At 44.4% G+C, this 22,251-nt stretch overlaps 1 pseudogene; it reads right to left on the bottom strand.

Annotated features, from left to right (window-relative positions):
- Positions 1 to 6,640: 6,640 nt before the first annotated feature.
- Positions 6,641 to 6,750, bottom strand: LOC117078679 (annotated as a pseudogene).
- Between the last annotated feature and the right edge of the window lie 15,501 nt (positions 6,751 to 22,251).

Genomic DNA, 22,251 nt, shown 5'->3' with positions numbered 1-22,251 from the left:
ATGCGCCACCAGGCCGGGCTAATTTTTGTATTTTTAGTGGAGACAGGGTTTCGCCATGTTGTCCAGGCTGGTCTCGAACTCCTAATCTCAGGTGATCCACCCGCTTCGGCCTCCCAAAGTGCTAGGATTACAGGCGTGAGCCACTGCACCCAGTCAGGACAATGGGTTTTAAGCATGACAACATGGGCGCGGTGGCTCAAGCCTGTAATCCCAGTACTTTGGGAGGCCGAGGCGGGCGGATCACGAGGTCAGGAGATCGAGACCATCCTGGCTAACACGGTGAAACCCCGTCTCTACTAAAAAAATACAAAAAGCTAGCCGGGCGAGGTGGCGGGCGCCTGTAGTCCCAGCTACTCCGGAGGCTGAGGCAGGAGAATGGCGTGAACCCGGGAGGCGGAGCTTGCAGTGAGCTGAGATCCGGCCACTGCACTCCAGCCCGGGCGACAGAGCGAGACTCCGTCTCAAAAAAAAAAAAAAAAAAAAAAAAAAAAGTAGAATGGTTTTTCCTTATGAATGGATTGGAGGTGGGTACTCCATTAAGAGATTGTTGCAATAATCCAGGGGAAAGACTACTGGTGGTCTGAAGCACTGGAGTGGCAATGGGGATGGAGAGAAGTGGAAAAAATAAAAAATATATTTGCAGATGGTAGAAATGAGAGACACCGTGATTGATTGGATATGGAAGGAGGTGGGTGTGAGAGAAAGAGCAATCAGGGATGATGAGTTTTTGGAGATAACATAGCCACAGAGCCAATCTGCACCTTACTTAGCATTTGATTATGAAGGTTTCTTTAGATTCCAGCCCTGGTTTCGTTTAGAATTAGGTACATGTTGGGCATATTGGTCCTTCTGCTTCCCTCTGAAGTATCCGCTTTGTGCCAGACACCCTGCTAGTCACTGCTGTGATGTAGAAAGAATTCTGGTCTTCAGTGGAAAATTATTCATTAACTATAGCACATCTTCAGAGGTATTTGATCCTGCTTGGGTGGCAGCTATTTTGCAATTCTGTAAACTGAAGATAACATAGCAATGCAAAATAATCCTTGTCTATAGACAATAACGATTGTCTACAGACAAGCAAATTCAGTTCTGTGAGGTGGGAGGGACAACTCTCTCCCTCAAAACTGTTTTGCCTCCCATTTACACATTTATTTCATTATTTCTCATCTATAAATGTGTCTGTTCTTGGATTCTCCTTTTGACCAGTTGTAACAGTTACTAGTTTCCTTATTAATGAGTTAAATGAAATGCGTTCAACATGTGTTCATTTTTATATTTGTATGAGAGTCATGATTTTGCCATTTGTTTTGAAAATTATTTTGAAACTGTGGTGAATTTGACAAACTTTGTCCTTCTGGAACTCACGTACCAGTGGGGCAAATAGATAATAAAGTAAACAAATAAATACAGATATATAGCAAAATAAGTATTGATAAGTGCCATGGAAGAAAATATAGCATGGAAGGAGGATGGGGTGTGGGGCTGGGTGGGGTAAGGTGGGGTTGCCATGAAATGGCGGGGTGGATGTCAGAGCAAGGTATTAGTGAGAAAGTTTTCTACAATCAACATTAGAACATATCTTTGACTTTAGAATGTATTAGGGCACTCAAAGTTATGTGACAGTATAAGCCACATGTATAATCCTGTTAGTCACCTCATAGTCTCTTTACTGCCTTAATCGGGTGGGTGTTGTTACCCCACCACATCTTTTTCTATTTTTCTTCCCTGACAGAGTCTCGTTCTGTTGCCCAGGCTAGAGTGCAGTGGCACAATCTCGGCTCACTGCAACCTCCATGTCCAGGGTTCAAGCAATTCTCATGCCACAGCCTCCCTAGTAGCTGAGATTACAGATACGCAGCACCACGCCCGACTGATTTTTTGTTTTTTTTTGTATTTTTAGTAGAGACAGGGTTTCACCATGTTGCCCAGGCTGGTATCAAACTCCTGACTTCAGGTGATACACCTGCCTTGGCCTCCCAAAGTGCTGGGATTACAGGCATGAGCCACCTTTTGTTTTTCCCCTCCTTCTCTTTCAGGGAAACCCACTTCAATCTTTTCCCCTCCCTTCTGATCTATATCTTATCTTCTTCTAATGTGAACTGGTGTTTGAATTCAGTGAATTTCTCAGTGAGAAGGTAACAGTTCAGTTGAGAGATAGGATTATAAACTTTCTGAAACAGAGCTTGGAGTTAGAAAAATTTTAGTTTGTACCAGAAACTTCTAAAAGATTAGGGTCTCCACCAGAATAAACCAATCAATGGGAAAGCATGTGTTGAATTTCTTTTCTGGGTGAAAGGCACTATACTCAGTGCTGTAGGGCATACAAAAGAGAAAGGTACTATAGAAATATTTAACCTAAACTTGACAGGAATTCAAGTTATTTGAAAACATAATTAGAATGATTTCACCACCACTTAAATATTTAGGAGGGCACATGCAGCTGTCCCTTCTATGCCTGTATAGTTTGGAGAGATAAGAAAAACTTAACAGGTAATTCCTTTTATGTGTCCCCTTGCCCAACAACTTCCAACCCCTCTCAGTAGTGTTTCAAAATATCTTCCTGAAAATTCCATTCCTAAATCATGATTTCAGAGCTGCAACCTAAGGAAATTGTTTTGTGTAATTGCTGAACTTACCATCTGGATATTAGACACAGAGTTAATTAAAAAGCCATCAATGTTATTTCCAATGTATTCACAGGAAAATGATGGAAGCCAGTTTTGTGGAGGTATTTACCAAATAGTGGCTCATGCATGTATTTTCTGAGCTTGTGTGCTCACCACTGGAATACTGTGACACACACTAGGATTTATGGGTGTACATGCTATGGCTATGGGCTTGTTTTGACAGTGTATTTGTGACTTTGTCACTGCCTCATTCACCCTCCACCATTTAGATAGTGTTGCTATTGCCATATACTTGAGGATACTACTTTTAGATCTTTCCCTGAGGTAGTGAAAGATCACTGAAGTCAGCTGGTATTGCAAATTATTAAATGTAGGAAGACCACCAAATTTTGCTTTTGTTGTTTGACTTTTTATAGGTGTTAATTTTGTCTCCCAGCTAAATGGTAAGCCCCTTCATGTTAAGGAGTCCCAGGCTTACAAGCAATGCCCCATTAATGTTTACAAACATATGCCCTATCTCTTATGGCCATTAGTCCTTTATCTTACACAGCCAAAACTTACTTGTTGGAGAGGTTGTGCCAACACCATGATATGATTTACGGATTCACAAGGGAAAGCCGGGGAAGAGATAGTGGAGAGGGAAAGACAGGTCTAAGGTTTGGATAACCCCATCAAAATGCAAATGTGTAATCTGGTAGGGGTTGTGCATTAAATCATTGCTAACAATCAACATATTTGCTAGATAAATTGACCAAGTGAATTTGATCAAGTTTCTAAATGAGAATGTAAAGGAGGGAGCAAGTTTTGATTTGGGTAGGGAGGATGTCATGGAACATGACATATGTTAAGGGGGTGGCAGGGAGAAGGCAAGCTCATGCTAGGAGGCTTCAACATGCATTTATTCAAGAAGTATTTATTAGCTCTGTGACTACTTAGGGTGGAGGAGTAGAATGATAAGAGGAGAGGCGAATGCAGATGGCATGAAAGAGAAAACAGACAACCTCCTTCACAATTTTGTCAAAGGCTAGCCCTTTGGACATCCAAAGGTTATTTTTTTCTGCAAACATCTTATCTCCTCTTTGTTAGTTTGTTTTAGACCATATTGGGGTTTCTCTTATCTGCTTGTTCCTTATCTGTTTTTGATTCTTTTGCTTGTTCATTGACAAGCAGGGCTGAGAGCAGCCTGTGAGATCCCTGGCTTCCTGGAAACTTTTCTCTGCAGTCACAGAAGACATTTGCTTTGCCCTCTAAGCTGCCTTGGCTGGGCTCTGGGGATTTACATAAACGGATTATTTGAAGCAAAAAATGAAGCCCATCTCATCATGATTTGGTGTTGCCTACAGACTGAGTTGAGGAAGGGGTTAACTTCTTTTCCTGCCAAGGTCATCAAGAAGAAAAGCATCCTCGGAGACATGCTAACATTAACCTGAGGACTAACGATTAAGGTTGTGGAGGGGCCTTTGAGCTACGAGGCTTTCACAGTCAAACTGCACTGAATCAGAAAAAAAGTAAAACAAGGAGCAAGGCCACTTTAAGGGAAAAGCTCAAATTTTACATTCTTTAAGAAGAAATGCAACTTTGTTCCTTTTAGGACTTGTACAAACTCTCATAGAACTTGACTGATTGCAATAAGACAGTATTCGGAAAGTGGCACAGCATGGAAAGGTCACATATAGGCTTGGTGATGAAAGACGTTAAAACCTGGTGCACACTTAATAGCTGTGTGGCCTTGCCTCAGTTCCCAATCTCAAAAACAGATATTCCAATGTCTATCTTGCAGGATTTTTAGAATTAGAGATAACACTGAGAAAGCACTAGCACAGTGCTCTCACACACTAGGTCCCCAGTCAGTGGTAGGCAATAATAATACAATGTTAATGATGTGAGGATAATCCAAGTTCTTTACCCTCCCAGAGATGGGCTAGAAAAGCTGGGATAGAGGAAGAGGGTGCCCTGTTCCTCTGCAAGGGTTACATGACTTTCAGAGACGTAGGAGAGATTCTGTCAAGCCAGAGAAACAATAAAACAAAAATGTTTTAGATAAATGAGAAGAGTGGCCAGGAGCAGTGGCTTACGCCTATAATCCCAGCACTTTGGGGGGCCGAGGTGGGCGGATCGTGAGGTCAGGAGTTCGAGACCAGCCTGACCAACATGGTGAAACCCCCATCTCTACTAAAAAGACAAAAATTAGCCAGGCATGGTGGTGCGTGCCTGTAATCCCAGCTACTCAGGAGGCTGAGGCAGGAGAATTACTTGAACCTGGGAGGTGGAGGTTGCAGTGAACCGAGATTGAGCCACTGCACTCCAGCCTGGGCGACAGAGCGAGACTCCATCTCAGGAAAAAAAAAAATGAGAAGAGCACAATGGATGAACAAAGTTACATTGCATAACAGGCAACCCAAAATACTGAAATTTATGGGAAGTTCAGCTGTGGGACAAGTACTTATAATTAGCAACATTAATTTTCACATAGACCCTAAATATGCTGAGAAACTTACAGCTTGTTCTGTTAAATTGATTAATTCTGCCTCTTGTTTACATTGATGAGAAGAAATGCTTTTCTAGGCCCGGAAAATCAACACTGATCTGAATAATCACAAGTTCTGAATTAATGTGTTTGTGACACAGCCAGGTAAAGCTATGCTTGATTTCCCTTTATTCAAAATCTCCTGCTTCATGACGTATTCTTCTTTAAATTGAGACAATTCCTATTTAGGCTTCTATTATCAGCAAGTGGCCCATGGGCATTTTTTAAAGTTTTTTTTTTTTTTTTAATTGTGGTAAATTACTTAACATAAAATTTACCTTTGTAACCATTTTTAAGTGTACAGTTCTTTGACATTAAATATATGTACCTTGTTGTGCTACCATCATGACCATCCATATCTAGACCCTTTCCTCTTCCCAGACTGAATCTCTGTACCTATTATACACTAACTCCCCATTTCCCTTCCCCCAAGTCCTTGGATACCACTTTTCTACTTTCTCTCTGTATGCATTTCACTATTCTAGGTATCCTATGCACGTGGAATCGTACAAATATTTGTCCTTTTGTGTCAGGCTTATTTTATTTAGCATAGTGTGTTTAAGGTTCATCCATATTGCAGCATGTATGGGAATTTCATTCCTTATCACGGCTCAATGATAGTCCATTGTATCTATATACCACATTTTGTTTACCCATTCATCTGCTGATGGAAACTTGGGTTGTGTTACCTTTTGGTTATTGTGAAAAATGTTGCTATGAGCATGCATGTACAAGTACCTGTTTGAATCCCTGCTTTCAATTCTTTTTGGAGTGTATACTTAGGGATGGTACTGCTGAATCATATAGAAATTCTATGTTTAACTTTTTGAGAAACTATCAAACCGTTTTCTTTTTTCTTTTCTTTTTTTTTTTTTTTTTTTTGAGACAGAGTCTGACTCTGTCACCCAAGCTGGAGTGCAATGGCACTATTTCAGCTCAGTGAAACTTCCGCCTCCTGGGTTCAAGCAATTCTCCCGCCTCAGCCTCCCAAGTAGCTGGGATTACAGGCGTGTACCACCACACCTGGCTAATTTTTGTATTTTTAGTAGAGATGGGGTTTCACCGTGTTGGCCAGGCTGGTCTCGAACTCCTGACCTCAAATAATTCACCTGCCTTGGCCTCCCAAAGTGCCTGGATTACAATTGTGAGCCACCGTGCACGGCCTACCAAACTGTTTTCTATAGTGGGTGCACTATTTTCACATTCTCACCAGCAATGTAAGAGGGTTCTAATTTCTCCACATCCTCAGCAACACTTATTTTTGATTTTTCTTTTTTTGTTTATAACCATTGCAGTGGGTATGATGTGGTATTTCATTGTGGTTTTGATGTGCATTTCTTTAATAATAATGATGTTGAGTATTTTTAATGTGCTTATTACTGGTATATCTTCTTTGGAGAAATATTGATTTAAGTCCTTTGCCCATTTTGAATTGGGTTGTTTGGGCACCTTTTAGAAATGCTATTTTTTCTCTTCTTTTTTTTCATGTCAGATAGGTAATGTGCCTACCTTCTATTCCTAACAAGGTTTGAGGGAGGCACATCTCACCTATAAGTGTGAAAACCCAGTTATCACACTTACGAACCACAAAAGGATTTAGTCAGTTCCAGCAATGGAGCAGTGCAAATTATTCTCAACAAGAAAAATCAACAAATTTTTAAAATTAGAAACAAACTTGAAGATACATTTTCTAGGAACTATGGAGAGTAAATTATATATCCTAAGTGAAGAGGAAGAAACAGAGAAAGATAAAATAACCAGAAAGCTTCAGGGAGATGAAGAGACCATAAGAGATGCTATTCTTTTAGTTGGGATAGCTAGGCTGCCATGGCTATATCGCGTTTGACTAAATGAGTGTTGGGCGAGGGGTGTGGAACAAGACTGTAAATTGAGGATAAAAGAAAATCAGGAAGAACTATTAAGTCAAGTGATAATAGATATAAAGATTAGCATTCTAATGAAACATTGGTATTTGGTTGGAGTAAGATATGTTGTGCAAATAAAATTGCATCCTGGGGTTCATTTGTTTGACATTTGGTCTAAAGTATTTTCAGGCCAGGCATGGTAGCTCACACCTATAATCCCAGCACTTTGGGAGGCCGAGGCAGGCAGATCACCTGAGGTCGGGAGTTCGAGACCAGCCTGGCCAATATGGTAAAACCCTGTGTTTTCTAAAAAGGCAAAAATTAATTGGGCGTGATGGTGCATGGCTGTAATCCTAACTACTACTCTGGAGGCTGAGGCAGGAGAATCGCTAGGACCTGGGAGGCAGAGGTTGCGGTGAGCCGAGATCATGCCACTGCACTCCAGCCTGGGCGACAGAGCGAAACTCCAACTCAAAAAAAAAAAAACAAGTATTTTCAGATTTCGTTATTATTTAAGTCTATTATATGCTTTTGATATGAACAAGGTAAAAGGTAATATCTCTACCTCAATGAAACAAGTCTTAGCTTATGTCTTACAGGTCAAACCTTGAGGTCTGTGGCATACAACTGCCATCTGGTGACGGTATGTTTGCATAGCAGCGTTAGGTATTTCATACATTAAAAAACAACAACAACAAAAACAAAAACAAAAAAAACTACTTGGGGGCAGACTTTGCAAAACTAAAGTCATGATATAATAGTTAAGTGTCCCAAGGGTCTAAATGAATAAGGTGTTTTATTTAAAAAAGATAACATATAGGCCAGGCATGGTGGCTCACACCTGTAATCCTGGCACTTTGGGAGGCCGAGGTGGGTGAATCACTTGAGGTCAGGAGTTCAAGACCAGCTTGGTCAACATGGTAAAACCCCGTCTCTACTAAAATACAAAAATTAGTTGGGAGTGATGGCGCATGCCAGTAACCCTAGCTACCAGAGAGGCTGAGGCAGGAGAATCACTTCAATCCGGGAGGCGGAGGTTGCAGTGAGCCAAGATTGGGCCATTGCACTCCAGCCAGGGCAACAGAGTGAGACTCTGTCTAAATAAATAAATAGTCTTTTAAAAAAAAAGAATGTAACATATCGACCTCTGATAATACTTCTTTATGGAAATCAAAGTGATGCAGAAGACATTTCCTATTTATTATTGACAAAATGGAAATTTTTATGGACACAGTTTATAAATTGTGAATGGTTTCATTGTCCTAGTGATTTGATTTACACTTGAATATACTATAAATGTACACAGCTGAGAAAGTGATTAAATTTTAAAAACAGAATTGCATCTGAGAGGAGATGTTTTGTAAGCTGTAAATCTCTCATTTTAAAGTTTATAGTCCTTTCAATAAAATCAAGCATCCTTTTTTCTATTGTTGTGTAGTTCAATCTTTTTCTTTTTCCTTTTCTTTATTTTTTTTTCGGCCTGGCCATTTTCTCTCAAAAGATCAACCTTTTTCTATGTCATGTAAAAGTCCTTAATGCTTTTAGAATTTATTTTACTTGAAGAAATAAGTTTCATAAGTCAAACCCCAAGATGATTTCAGGAGTAATAGACTTTCTTTTGAAAATAGGTATAATACTGGTTGCACAGATGTAAGTGATCTGCTCCAATCATCTAAAGTCTTTAAGTTTGGTAGGGACAGACGACCCAATCTCCAGCTGTCTTCTCTTTTGAGTCTAATTGTGAAAGTTTATCTTTTACTAGTCTCATTTTAATTAGCTGATAAGGGGAAACAATGATGAAGTGGCCTGAGGGAAAGTTCCGAGCTATCCAATTGAACATCACAAGACTGGCTCTAGAGTCTAAGAAAATAAACTAAAGTATTGCTTAGTTTATTTATTTTTTTATTTTGTAACTTTCTTTTCTTTCTTTCTTTTTTCTTTGAGACAGAATCTCGCTCTGTCACCGAGACTGGTGTGTAGTGGCACAATCTCAGCTCACTGCAACTTCTGCCTCCCAGGTTCAAGCGATTCTCCTGCTTCAGCCTCCCAAGTAGCTGTGAATGACAGGCACGCACCACCATGCCTGGCTAATTTTTGCATTTTTAGTAAAGACAGGGTTTCACCATGTTGGCCAGGCTGGTCTTGAACTCCTGACCTTAGGTGATCCGCCCACCTCAGCCTTTCAAAGTGCTGGGATTATAGGCGTGAGCCTATATTGCTTAGTTTTAAAGTAAAACAAAACAAAACAAAAAATAACTCAGGGACAATTGGCGTTAGGAAGGAAGGAGAGTCTTAAATACCTTACTAATTACACTGGTCTGGGAAGTTTGCTTAAGAAGTTTCATAATTTTATAAAGAATGCCATTTTCCTGAGGAAAACAGTCTATTTTGTTGAAATACATTAGTTGAATTTGTAAGTGACTTTTAAATCTTCTTGTAGTTCCCTTTGTGAGCAATTACCTACCTATTTCTTTCATTCATAGGAGTTACAGGCAAAGGAGGAAGGTACAGTGTCAGGGGGAAGATTTATTCAGGCATCCACAGGAAACTCCATGGGACATTTCCCTGAATCTTACTTCCATCATAAGCGATCAAGTCTTACTATGAGCCTTAATTGATACTTTGCACATTTATCCAGTACTAGGCCTCTGACATCTTTAGTGTTAGCTTGAATAAAGTGAGTAAATAATCAAGTCTTAAAAATTGACTGATATCTGCTTTTATCCATCTGTTTTTTACCCATCTGAAGCAAGCAGTTTGAAGATAATGTTCCCCAATAATCAGTAGTTGGGAGTCAAATGGACACCTTGCTATCCATAATTTTAGTATGTATTCACAACAATGTCCAGATATCCTCTATTTTCTGTTGCTATAGACATCACACAAGTGTAGGTCTTAGTATCAAGTCGCATCTGGCCCATCTGGTATGGAAATAAGTTAAATCAATTTTTGCTGACATCATTTTCTCTTACCCAAGTTCTTAGAATGTTTACAATTTATGTAATATAGCAAATCCAAATTTATTGGTCTGAGCTTCATTCACGTTGATCTTTGTGGCACCAGTTTTTGGATTCCTGAGCCAACCATGTAAGAATACACTTACCCTACTAAAGGGATCACAAGAAGAGGAGGAGGGTTCTAGTTGAGACCAGTCTTTCTAAAGCCATCCCCATCCCCCTGTGAGTGAATTTGTCTTGGACCCTGCAGACCAGCTCGGCTGCTAAGTACCATTGAGTAACCTCAAGAGAAGGGCAGAGGAATTGACCAACTGATCCCTGCCTGGATTTGTTACCCACAACATTATGAGACATAATAATTTTGTTTTTGGTTTTAAGTTTTAGGGATAGTCTGTTACATTGCAATAGATAAAGCAAAACCTAGCTAGCTTTCTACTCCTCCTTCAAGAGTTAATTTAGGCTTTGTATCTAGGAAACATTTTCAGTTTTCCTTTTTAACTCCCCTTCTCAGTTTGGATTAGGTGCACATTTTCTTTGTTCTCATGTCATATGAGTACTTCTTACACAGTGTTCTATATTTCTAAGTTTATGCTATGTGCTCCACTAAACTGTGGGCTCTTTGGGGGTATGTCTTATTCCCCTTTGTGAGAGGAACTTACCCCAGGACTTAGCACATAGTGGCTATTCAAAATAATGACTAAATCATAGAATCTCAGGGTTGGAGGGACTTTGGAAGTCATTTTAAATAATTAGATCTACCAAATGTTTGTTCCTTCAGCCTGTGTGGGAAGCCCCTCTCATGATGAGAACTTATTACTTCTGGAGGCGGCTTATCTTTAAACAGCTCAGACTATGAGCACTTGCTTGTCAGCTTAACACTCTCCCCCTCCAATCATTTTTTTCATTCTAGTTCATCTCAAGGCTCATTTACTTGTTAATATGTTCGTTTGTGTTCACTGACCATAAACTTTTTAGTGTTCATACCATGTGTACCTAACTGGTTTGATCTGGTTTGATCCGGTTTGATCTGGTTTTGATCCGGTCTGCTCTGGTTTGATCCGGTCTGGTCTGATTTGATCCGGTGTGATCTGGTTTTATCTGGTTTAATCCTGTTTGGTCTGGTTTGATCCGGTTTGATCCGGTCCGATTAGGTTTGATCCGGTTTGATCCGGTTTTATCCGATCCGATCCGGTTTGATCTGGTTTGATCCGGTCTGGACTGGCCTGATCCGGTTTGATCTGGTCCGATACGGTTTGATCCGGTTTAATGCGGTCTGGTCTGATCCAGTTTGATCCGGTTTGATCCGGTTTAGTCTGGTTTGAGCCGGTTTGATCCGGTCCGATCCGGTTTGATCCGGCTAGATCCGGTCTGGTCTGGTTTCATCCGGTGTGATCCGGTTTGATCCGGTTTCATCCGGTTTGTTCTGGTTTGATCCGGCTTGATCCGGTCCGATCTGGTTTGATCCGGTGTGATCCGGTTTGATCCGGTCTGGTCTGGTTTGATCCAGTTTGACCCAGTTAGACCCGGTTAGATCCGATTTGATCTGGTTTGATCCGGGTTGATCTGGACCGATCCGGTTTGATCCGGTTTGATCCGGTCTGGTCTGGTTTGATCCGGTTTCATCCGGTGTGTTCTGGTTTGATCTGGTTTGATCCGGTCCGATCTGGTTTCATCCGGTCCGATCCGGTTTGATCCGGTCTGGTCCGGTTTGATCCGGTTTGATCCGGTTTGGTCTGGTTTGGTCCGGTTTGATCCGGTTTGCTCTGGTCTGGTCTGGTTTCATCCGGTTTGATCCGGTTTCATCCGGTCCGATACGGTTTCATCCGGCTTGATCCGGTCTGGTCCGGTTTGATCCGGTCAGGTCCGGTTTGATCTGGTTTGATCCGGTGTGATCTGGTTTGATCCGGTTTCATCCGGTTTGCTCCGGTCTGGTCCGGTTTGATTTGGTTTGATCCGGTTTTATCCGGTCAGATCCGGTTTGATCCGGTGTGGTCCGGTTTGATCCGGTTTGATCGGGTTCGATCCGGTTTCATCCGGCCCGAACCGGTGTCATCCGGTTTGATCCGCTCTGGTCCGGTTTGATCCGGTTTGATCCGGTTTCATCCGGTCCGATCCAGTTTGATTTGGTTTGATCCGGTTTCATCCGGTCCGATCCAGTTTGATTTGGTTTGATCCGGTTTCATCCGGTCCGATCCAGTGTGATCCGGTCTGGTCCGGTTTGATCCGGTCTGGTCTGGTTTGATCCGGTTTGATCCCGTGTGGTCCGGTTTGATCTGGTCCGATCCGGTTTCTTCCGGTCTGTCCGGTTTGGTCCGGTCAGGTCCGGTTTGATCCGGTTTGATCCCGTCTGGTCCGGTTTGATCCGGTTTGATCCGGTCAGGTCCGGTTTGATCCGGTTTGATCCGGTCAGGTCCGGTTTGATCGGTTTGATCCGGTCAGGTCCGGTTTGATCCGGTTTGATCCCGTCTGGTCCGGTTTGATCCGGCTTCATCCGGTCAGGTCCGGTTTGATCCGGTTTGGTCCGGTTTGATCCGGTTTCACCCGGTCCGGTTTGGTCCGGTTTGATCCGGTTTCACCCGGTCAGGTCCGGTTTCATCCGGTCCCCGTTCCGGTTTGGTCCGGTTTGATCTGGTTTCACTCGGTCCGGTTTGGTCCGGTTTGATCCGGTTTCACCCGGTCAGGTCCGGTTTGATCCGGTTTGATCCGGTCAGGTTTCACCGGTCCGATCCGGTTTGATCCGGTTTGATCCGGTCAGGTCCAGTTTGATTCGGTGAGGTCCGGTTTGATCCGGTTTGATCCCGTCTGGTCCGGTTTGATCCGGCTTCATCCAGTCAGGTCCGGTGTGATCCGGTTTGGTCCGGTTTGATCCCGTTTCACCTGGTCCGGTTTGGTCCATTTTGATCCAGTTTCACCCGGTCAGGTCCGGTTTCATCCGGTCCGATCCGGTTTGATCCGGTTTCATCCGATCAGGTCCGGTTTGATCCGGTTTGGTCCGGTTCGATCCGGTTTGGTCCGGTTTGATCCGGTTTCATCCGGTCGGATCCGGTGAAATCTGGTTTGGCATGGATCGATCCGGTTTCATCCGGTTTGGTCCGATTTGAGCCGGTTTGATCCGGTCAGGTCCGTCATCTGGATCGATCCGGTTTCATCTGGTTTGGTCCAGTTTGATCCGGTTTGATCCGGTTTGATCCGGTTTGGTTTCATCCGGATCGATCCGGTTTCATCCGGTTTGGTCCGGTTTGATCCGGTTTGATCCGGTCAGATCCGTCATCTGGATCGATCTGGTTTCATCTGGTTTGGTCCAGTTTGATCCTGTTTGATCCGGTTTCATCCGGTTTGATATGGTTTGGTTTCATCCGGATCGATCCGGTTTCATCCGGTTTCGTCCGGTTTGATCCGGTCTGATCGGGTTCCATCCGGTTTGATCTGGTTTGGTTTCATCCGGATCGATCCGGTTTCATACGGTTTGGTCCGGTGTGATCTGGTTTGATCTGGTTTGGTCTGGTTTGATCCGGTTTCATCCGGTTTGATCCGGTCTGCTCCGGTTTGATCCGGTTTGATCCGGGCTGATCTGGTTTGATCCGGTTGTATCCGCTTTCATCCGGTTTGATCTGGTTTGGTCTGGTTTGATCCGGTTTCACCCGGTCCGATCCGGTCTGATCCGGTTTGATCCGGTTTGATCCGGTTTGATCCGGGCTGATCTGGTTTGATCCGGTTGTATCCGCTTTCATCCGGTTTGATCTGGTTTGGTCTGGTTTGATCCGGTTTCACCCGGTCCGATCCGGTTTGATCTGGTCTGATCCGGTTTGATCCGGTTGTATCCGGTTTGATCCGGTCTGGACCGGTTTGGTCTGGTTTGATCCGGTTTCATCCGACCCGATCCGGTTTCATCCGGTTTGGTCCGGTTTCATCCGGCCGGATCCGGTTTCGTCCGGTTTGGTGCTGTTTGATCTGGTTTGATCCGGTCAGTCCGGTTTGTTCTGGTTTGGTCTGCTTTGATACGGTTTCACCCGGTCCGACCCGGTTTGATCCGGTTTGGTCCGGTTTGATCCGGTTTGATCTGGTTTGGTCTGGTTTGATCCGGTTTCATCCGGTCCGATCCGGTTTCATCCGGTATCATCCGGTCCGATCTGGTTTGATCTGGTTTTGTCTGGTTTGATCCGGTTTCATCCGATCCGATCCAGTTTGATCCGGTCTGATCCGGTTTGGTCCGGTTTGATCTGGTTTGCTCTGGTTTGGTCTGGTTTGATCCCGTTTCATCCGGTCCGATCCGGTTTGATCCGGTCTTGTCCGGTCTGATCCGGTTTGGTCCGGTCTGGTCCGGTTTGATCCGGTCTGCCCGGTTTGATCTGGTTTAATTTGGTTTGGTCTGGTTTGATCCGGTTTCATCCGGTCCGATCCAGTCCGGTCCAGTTTGATGCGGTCTGGTCCGCTTTGATCCGGTTTGATCCGGTCTGGTCCGCTTTGATCCGGTTTGATCCGGTCTGGTCCGCTTTGATCCGGTTTGATCCGGTCCGGTCCGGTTTCATCCGGCCGGTCCGGTTTCATCCGGTTTGCTTCGGTCTGGCCCGGTCTGATCCGGTCGGTTTGGTCCAGTCTGGCCCGGTATGGTCCGGTCTGGTCTGGTTTGATCCGGCTTCATCCGGTTTGATCCGATCCGATCTGGTCTGGTCCGGTCTGGTCCGGTTTGATCCGGTTTGATCCGGTTTGATCAGGTCTGGTCCGGTTTGATCCGGTCTGGTCCGGTTTGATCCGGTTTGATCTGGTTTAATCTCGTTTGGTCTGGTTTGATCCGGTTTCATCCGGTCCGATCCGGTTTCATCCGGTTTGATGCGGTCTGGTCCGGTTTGATGCGGTCTGGTCCGGTTTGATCCAGTCTGGTCCGGTTTGATCCGGTTTGATCCAGTCTCGTCCCGTCTGATCCGGTCCGATCCGGTTTCATCCGGTTTGCTCCTGTCCTATCCGGTTTGATCCGGTTTGCTCCGGTCTGGCCCGGTCTGATCCGTTCGGTTTGGTCCGGTCTGGCCCGGTATGATCCGGTCTGGTCCCGTCTGGTCTGGTTTGATCCGGTTTCATCCGGTTTGATCCGATCCGATCTGGTCTGGTCCGGTCTGGCCCGGTTTGATCCGGTTTGAGCTGGTTTGATCTAGTCTGGTCCAGTTTCATCCGGTCTGGTCCGGTTTGATCCGGTTTGATCTGGTTTAATCTGGTTTGGTCTGGTTTGATCCGGTTTCATCCGGTCCAATCCGGTTTAATCCGGTTTCATGCGGTCTGGTCCGGTTTGATGCGGTCTGGTCCGGTTTGATGCGGTCTGGTCCGGTTTGATGCGGTCTGGTCCGGTTTGATCCGGTTTGATCCAGTCTGCTGCGGTTTGATCCGGTTTGATCCGGTCCGGTCCGGTTTAATCCGGTTTGATCCGGATCCGGTTTGATCCAGTCTGCTGCGGTTTGATCCGGATCCGGTCCGGTTTGATCCGGCCTGGTCCGGTTTGATCAGGTTTGAACCGGTTTGAGCAGGATATGGGCCGGTTTGATCCGGTTTGAGCCGTATCCGGTTTGGTCCGGTTTGGTCCGGTTTGATCCGGTATCATCCGGTGTGATCTGGTGTTTCATCCGGTCCGATCCGGTTTCATCCGGTTTGGTCCGGTTTGATCCAGTTTGATCCGGTCAGGTCCGGTTTGATCTGGTTTGGTCCGGTTTGATCCAGTTTGATCCGGTCAGGTCCGGTTTGATCTGGTTTGGTCCGGTTTGATCCGGTCCGATCCGGTCCGATCCGATTTCATCCGGTTTGATCCGGTCAGGTCTGGTTTGATCTGGTTTGGTCTGGTTTGATCCGGTTTGGTCTGGTTTGATCCGGTCTGGTCTGGCTTGATCCGGTATGATCCGGTCTGGACTGGCTTGATCCGGTTTGATCCGGTCCAATCTGGTTTTTAGGTTTCGTCTGGTTTGGTCCGGTTTGATCCGGTCCGTTCCGGTTTGATCCGGTCTGGAGTGGTTTGATCCGGTCCGATCTGGTTTGATCCGGTTTGATCCGGTCCGTTCCAGTTTGATCCGGTTTGTTCCGGTCTGGACTGGCTTGATCCGGTTTGATCCGGTCCGTTCCGGTTTGATCCGGTCTGGAGTGGTTTGATCCGGTCCGATCTGGTTTGATCCGGTTTGATCCGGTCCGTTCCAGTTTGATCCGGTTTGTTCCGGTCTGGACTGGCTTGATCCGGTTTGATCCGGTCTGGACTGGCTTGATCCGGTTTGATCCGGTCTGGACTGGCTTGATCCGGTTTGATCCGGTCCAATCTGGTTTGATCCGGTTTCTTCCGGTTTGGTCCGGTTTCATCCGATTTGATATGCTTGGATCCGGTCTGGACTCGCTTGATCTGGTTTGATCCGGTCCGATCTCGTCCGATCATGTTTCATGTGGTTTGATCCGGTCTGGTCTGGTCTGATCTGGTTTGGTCCGGTTTCATCCGGTTCGATCCGGTTTGGTCCGGTTTGGTCCGGTTTGATCTGGTTTGGGCCGGTTTGATCCGTTTTGGTCTGGTTTGATCCGGTCTGGGCTGGCTTGATCCGGTTTGATCCTGTCCAATATGGTTTGATCCGGTTTGGTCTGGTTTGGTCTGGTTTGATCCGGTTTGATCCGGTCTGGTCTGGTTTCATCCGGTTTGATCCGGTTTAGTCCGGTTTGATCCGGTTTGATATGGTTGGATCCGGTCTGGCCTCGCTTGATCCAGTTTGATCCGGTCCGATCCGGTCCGATCAGGTTTCATCTGGTTTGATCCGGTCTGGTCTGGTCTGATCCGGTTTCATCTGGTTTGTTCCGGTCTGATCCGGTTTGATCTGATTTTATCCGGTTTGAACTGGTTTGTTCCGGTCTGATCCGGTTTGATCTGGTTTGATCCAGTTTGATCTGGTTTTATCCGGTTTGATCCGGTCCGATTCGGTTTGATCCGGTTTGATCCGGTCTGGACTGGCTTAATCCGGTTTGATCTGGTCCGACCCGATTTGATCCGGTTTGATCCGGTCCGATCCGGTCCGGTCCGGTTTGATCCGGTCTGGTCTGGGCTGATCCGGTTTGATCTGGATTGATCCGGTCTGGTCTGGAAACATCCGGTTTGATCCGGTTTGATCCGGTTTCATATGGTTTGATCCAGTTTGATCAGGTCTGGTCTGGTTTGATCCGGTTTGATCCGGTTTCATATGGTTTGATCCGGTTTGATCAGGTCTGCTCTGATTTGATCCGGTTTGATCCGGATTGATCCGGTCTGGTCTGGTTTCATTCGGTTTGATCTGGTTTCATCCGGTTTCATATGGTTTGATCCGGTTTGATCAGGTCTGGTCTGATTTGATCTGGTTTGATCCGGATTGATCCGGTCTGGTCTGGTTTCATCCGGTTTGATCTGGTTTCATCCGGTTTCATATGGTTTGATCCGGTTTGATCAGGTCTGGTCTGGTTTGATCGGGTTTGGTCCCATTTGGTCTGGTTTGGTCTCGTTTGATCCGGTTTGATCAGGTTCGGTCTGGTTTGATCCGGTTTGATCCGGTTTGATCCGGTCTGGACTGGCTTGATCCGGTTTGATCCGGTCCGATCTGGTTTGATCCGGTTTGATCCGGATTGATCCGGTCTGGTCTGGTTTCATCCGGTTTGATCCGGTTTGATCCGGTTTCATATCGTTTGATCTGGTTTGATCCGGTTTCGTCCGGTCTGGACTGGCTTGATCCGGTTTGATCCAGTCCGATCCGGTTTGATCCGGTCCCGTCTGGTTTGATCTGGTGTCATCCGGTTTGATCCGGTCTCGTCTGGTCTGATCCGGTTTGATCGGGTCCGATCCGGTTTCATCCGGTTTGATCCGGTCTGGTCTGGTCTGATCCGGTTTGATCCGGTTTGATCCGGTCTCATCTTGTATCATCCGGTTTCTTTCGGTTTGATCCGGTTTGATCCGGTTTGATCCAGTGGTCTGGTTTCACCCTGCCAGGTGGCTCCCAATAGCCGAGTGGGGGAGAGGGGGCGGCTATTGGTTCCCACCTCGCGGGGGGTGAGGGCACCCCACAGCCAGGTGGCTCCCAATAGCCGAGGGGGGAGAGGGGGCGGCTGTTGGTCCCCACCTCGCGGGGGGTGAGCGCAGCCCCCGCCAGGTGGCTCCCAATAGCCGAGGGGGGGAGGGGGGCGGCTGTTGGTCCCCACCTCGCAGGGGTGAGGGCACCCCCCTCCAGGTGGCTCCCAATAGCCGAGGGGGGGAGGGGGCGGCACACTTTCTGCAATATTGAGAGTGACATCATCCTCTGTGCCTTGGAATATGAAGGACAATATCACGGGGGGAGCGTGTCCATTTATTGAAATATTGGGAATGAAATTATCCTCTCTCCCCCTGCAAATTAGGAAAGATATCACAGAGTGTGTGTTCACCTCTTGCGATATGGGGATTAATACCATCTTCTCCCGTTCCGGTTATCAGGAAGAGTATCACACGGGTGTGTACAGTGTCTGCGATACTGGGAGTCATATGAACCTGTCGGCCTTGAGATATTAAGAAGAATATCACAGGGTGGATGTTCGCTCTCTCCCATATTGGGCGTAATATTAGCCTCTCCTCTCCATGGATATTAGGAACAATATCTCAGGCAGGGTGTACGCCTCCTCTTCTATGGGGAGTCATATCATCCTCTCCCTTCCAGGATATTAATAACAATATCACCGGGCGGGTGAACTCAGCTTGCAATACTGGAATTATTATCATCCTCTCCCCCTCCGGATACTAGGAACCATATCATAGAAGAGCTGTACCCTCCCTGGGGTATTGGGAGTAATATCATACGCTTCTTCCGTGAATACTAGTAGCAATATCACCAGGTGTTTGTCCATTCGTTGCTATATTGGGAGTAATGTCATACTCTTTCCCCCTAGATATTAGGATCAGTGTCACAGCATGAGTGTACACCTACTGCGATATTAAAACTAATATTATGCTCTCCATCCCTGGATATTAGGAACGACATCACAGGTAGGTGTACACCCCTTGTGGTATTAGGAGTAATAATATAATTAATTATTAAACATAAATGATCGATTTTAATAATTATCAATGACACTATTAACAGGATATCATTATTAATTATGGATAACTATTTTACATATATGATTTTGCACGCTTAAAATTCATTATTAATATTAATGTCATTTAACAATATTATCAGTTCTTAATATTCATCATTATTTTATTACCAACATCTCTTAGTGTTGATTTAAGCAACATTAATTGCTGATATCATTATTTTATTATTAATAGGGATTTTACTATTAATTATTAATACTAATCATTACCATTTTAACCAGTATTAATTTTTACTATCTTTTTTGTGATTACTAATATCGATGATTATTAATTTTTATATTTATTAATATTAATAAGTAATAGATTTGTTCCTGATATCCGGCGGGAGGGGATGATATTACTGCCAACATCGAAGAGAGTGTACACCCCGCAGGACTGGCGGGAAGCAGTGGGTCAGAGCTGCTGACAAACCTCACGTGGACCCCAGATCGCTGTCTCTGTGGGTTGGGTTTGGGAATTGGAGAGGAGGCCGCATGATTGGTAACGGGAAGACAGCATGGCCTGGCTGGAGGAGTGGGAAGCTCCGTCACGTTTACTGAGGACACAGATCTCCTGCCCGCTGGGCCGGACTCTCAACATAGCAATGAATGGTCAGCCACATGGTGATATTGAACCTAATATTCACGGAAGAAGCATATGATATTACTCCCAATATCACAGGGAGGGTACAGATCTTCTGTGATATTGTTCTTAGTATCCAGAGGGGGAGAGCATGATATGATACGCCCCTTGCAATACTGAGAGTAATACCATCCACTCGCACCCTGGATAGAAGGAACAAGATGATCGAAGGGATGTACACACACTGCGGTAGTTTCAATAATGTCATCTTCTAACCCTGGCTATTAGGAATAACATCACAGAGGAGTGAACACTTTCTGCAACATTGGGAGTAATATCATCTTCTCCCCGCCGGATATCAGGAACAAGTATATTAATTATTAATATTAATAAATATAATAAAAATTAAAAGTAATCACCGATACTAAAAATGACAATCAAGATACTAAATATACACACTGGTTAAAAATGATAACGATTAGTATTAATAATTAATAATATGAACACTATTAATAATAAAATAATGATATCAACAATTAATGTTACTTAAAGAAATACTGAGTGATGTTGGCAAAAAAATAATAATTAATGTTAAGAATTAATAATATTGATAAATGACATTAATATTAAAAATGAATTTCTGGCATACCTCATCATCTATATAAAATAATTATTAAAAATTAATGGTAAAATATTAATTGATAGTATTAGTGATAAATATTAAAATCGATACTGGATGTTTAATAATTAATTATACCATTGTTCCCTGAGCAATACACTGAAGGTGTACATGCCTCTGTGAAAGAGGTCATTATTTCCAGAGGGTGAGATGATAATACCCACAATATCCTGAACAGGCAGTGAGTCCACCCCCTTGCCAGGTGGCTCCCAATAGCCGAGGGGGGAAGAGGGGGCGGCTATTGGTCCCCACCTCGCAGGGGTGAGGGCACCCCCCTGCAAGGTGGCTCCCAATAGCCGAGGGGGGGAGAGGGGGCGGCTATTGGTCCCCACCTCGCGGGGGGTGAGGGCACCCCCCGGCCAGGTGGCTCCCAATAGCCGAGGGGGGGAGAGGGGGCGGCTATTGGTCCCCACCTCGCGGGGGGTGAGGGCGCCCCCCCTGCCAAGTGGCTCCCAATAGCCGAGGGGGGGAGAGGGGGCGGCTATTGGTCCCCACCTCGCGGGGGGTGAATAAGGTAGCTATCTTAGACATATTTTATTTTTCCTGCTCCAATGTGCTCCACCCAGAAGTAACAATTTCTGCTCTTAGCTGATAGACCAGTAGAATGAACTGGGTAAGAAAAAGAAAAATCACAAAAAATAAAAACAAAAAACCAAGAATGAACTGGCTGAGTATGGGCTCTGCAATCAGACATCTTGGGTTCAAATCTTGACATTCTCACATACTACTGATTATGTGAAAATAGATAAGTTGCTTAATCCAAATAAGTTTGTTTTCTCATCTGAAACAAAACAGAGAGGGTGACTTCCTTGTACATGCATTTACATAGCACTTTATGTATATAGTATTATTTATATAGTACTTAGCCCAGAACTGAAAACATATACAATGCTTAATGTGTGAATCTAATAACTCCTATAGGTACAGATTTCATAGGTTTATTCATTTAAAGGAAGAAAAAAATAAAAAAATAAAAAGAAACACAGTGCCAGTTGACTAAATAAGCATTCTATCTCATATTGAGCATTGGATAACTGCCTGGTTTTATTTTCTTTCTTATCTGTTTCCCTCACCTATGCCTGGCTCCTTTTTCTATAAAACTTTACTATGGTGGCATTCCATTTTTTAAAGCTTATCTGCTTTTGCCTTTTCTTTTTAAAAACTTTTACTTCTAACCCTGAAAGAGAGATAGAAGATTTGAATGTGCAAATAACCTCATCTGTACACAAGATGATGGATGCTTTTGTCACAACCTTAGATAATCACAAAACCATTTGGATTAAAGCCTATGTTTCACTTGCAAAAAAAAAAAATAATAAGGCATTGTATAGACAAATTCATCACCTAATTTCATTGTCCAAATGAATGAAAATGTTTAAGTTCATACCATAAAGAATTAAGATATTATTCTACTATGGTTTCAGCCTAGCTTTGTGACACTTCCATGTCTCAACTTTCTCTACCGCAAAACAGTTCATCATAATTTAGGGTCTAAAATGAAGAAAATGAGAATAAATAAAATAAAATAAAACGGTTAAAATAGTAATTTCCTATTTACCTCTCAGGATTGCTGTGAATATCAATGTAATGAGGTTTTTGGGGGTAAGTATTAGGGTGGGGGAATGCTTCCTTTCCACTTCAGATGTTTTTTCCCAGGTGGAAGGACATCCATTTGTGTAACACTTCTGGCACTGAGTTGTTCCTTATTCATTCTTAACTGAGGATGGGTGAGGAGCACATATTTGTTTTGCAACTTTGTTTTCTTTGTTTGTTTGTTTGTTTGTTTTTAGAGATGGGGTCTGTAGGGGAGGGGGAGTCTCAATATGTTGCCCTGGTTAGTCTGAAACTCCTGGCCTCAAGCAATCCTCTCGCCTCAGCCTCCCAAGTGGCTGGGATTAGAGGCAGAAGCAACTGAGCCTGGCTGATTGACAA

The sequence above is a fragment of the Trachypithecus francoisi genome, unplaced genomic scaffold, assembly GCF_009764315.1.
Source record: "Trachypithecus francoisi isolate TF-2019V2 unplaced genomic scaffold, Tfra_2.0 Lachesis_group6, whole genome shotgun sequence".
Classification (NCBI taxonomy): domain Eukaryota; kingdom Metazoa; phylum Chordata; class Mammalia; order Primates; family Cercopithecidae; genus Trachypithecus; species Trachypithecus francoisi.
Note: the sequence above shows the minus strand (reverse complement) of the source record. Positions and strands in the feature narration are given on the sequence as shown.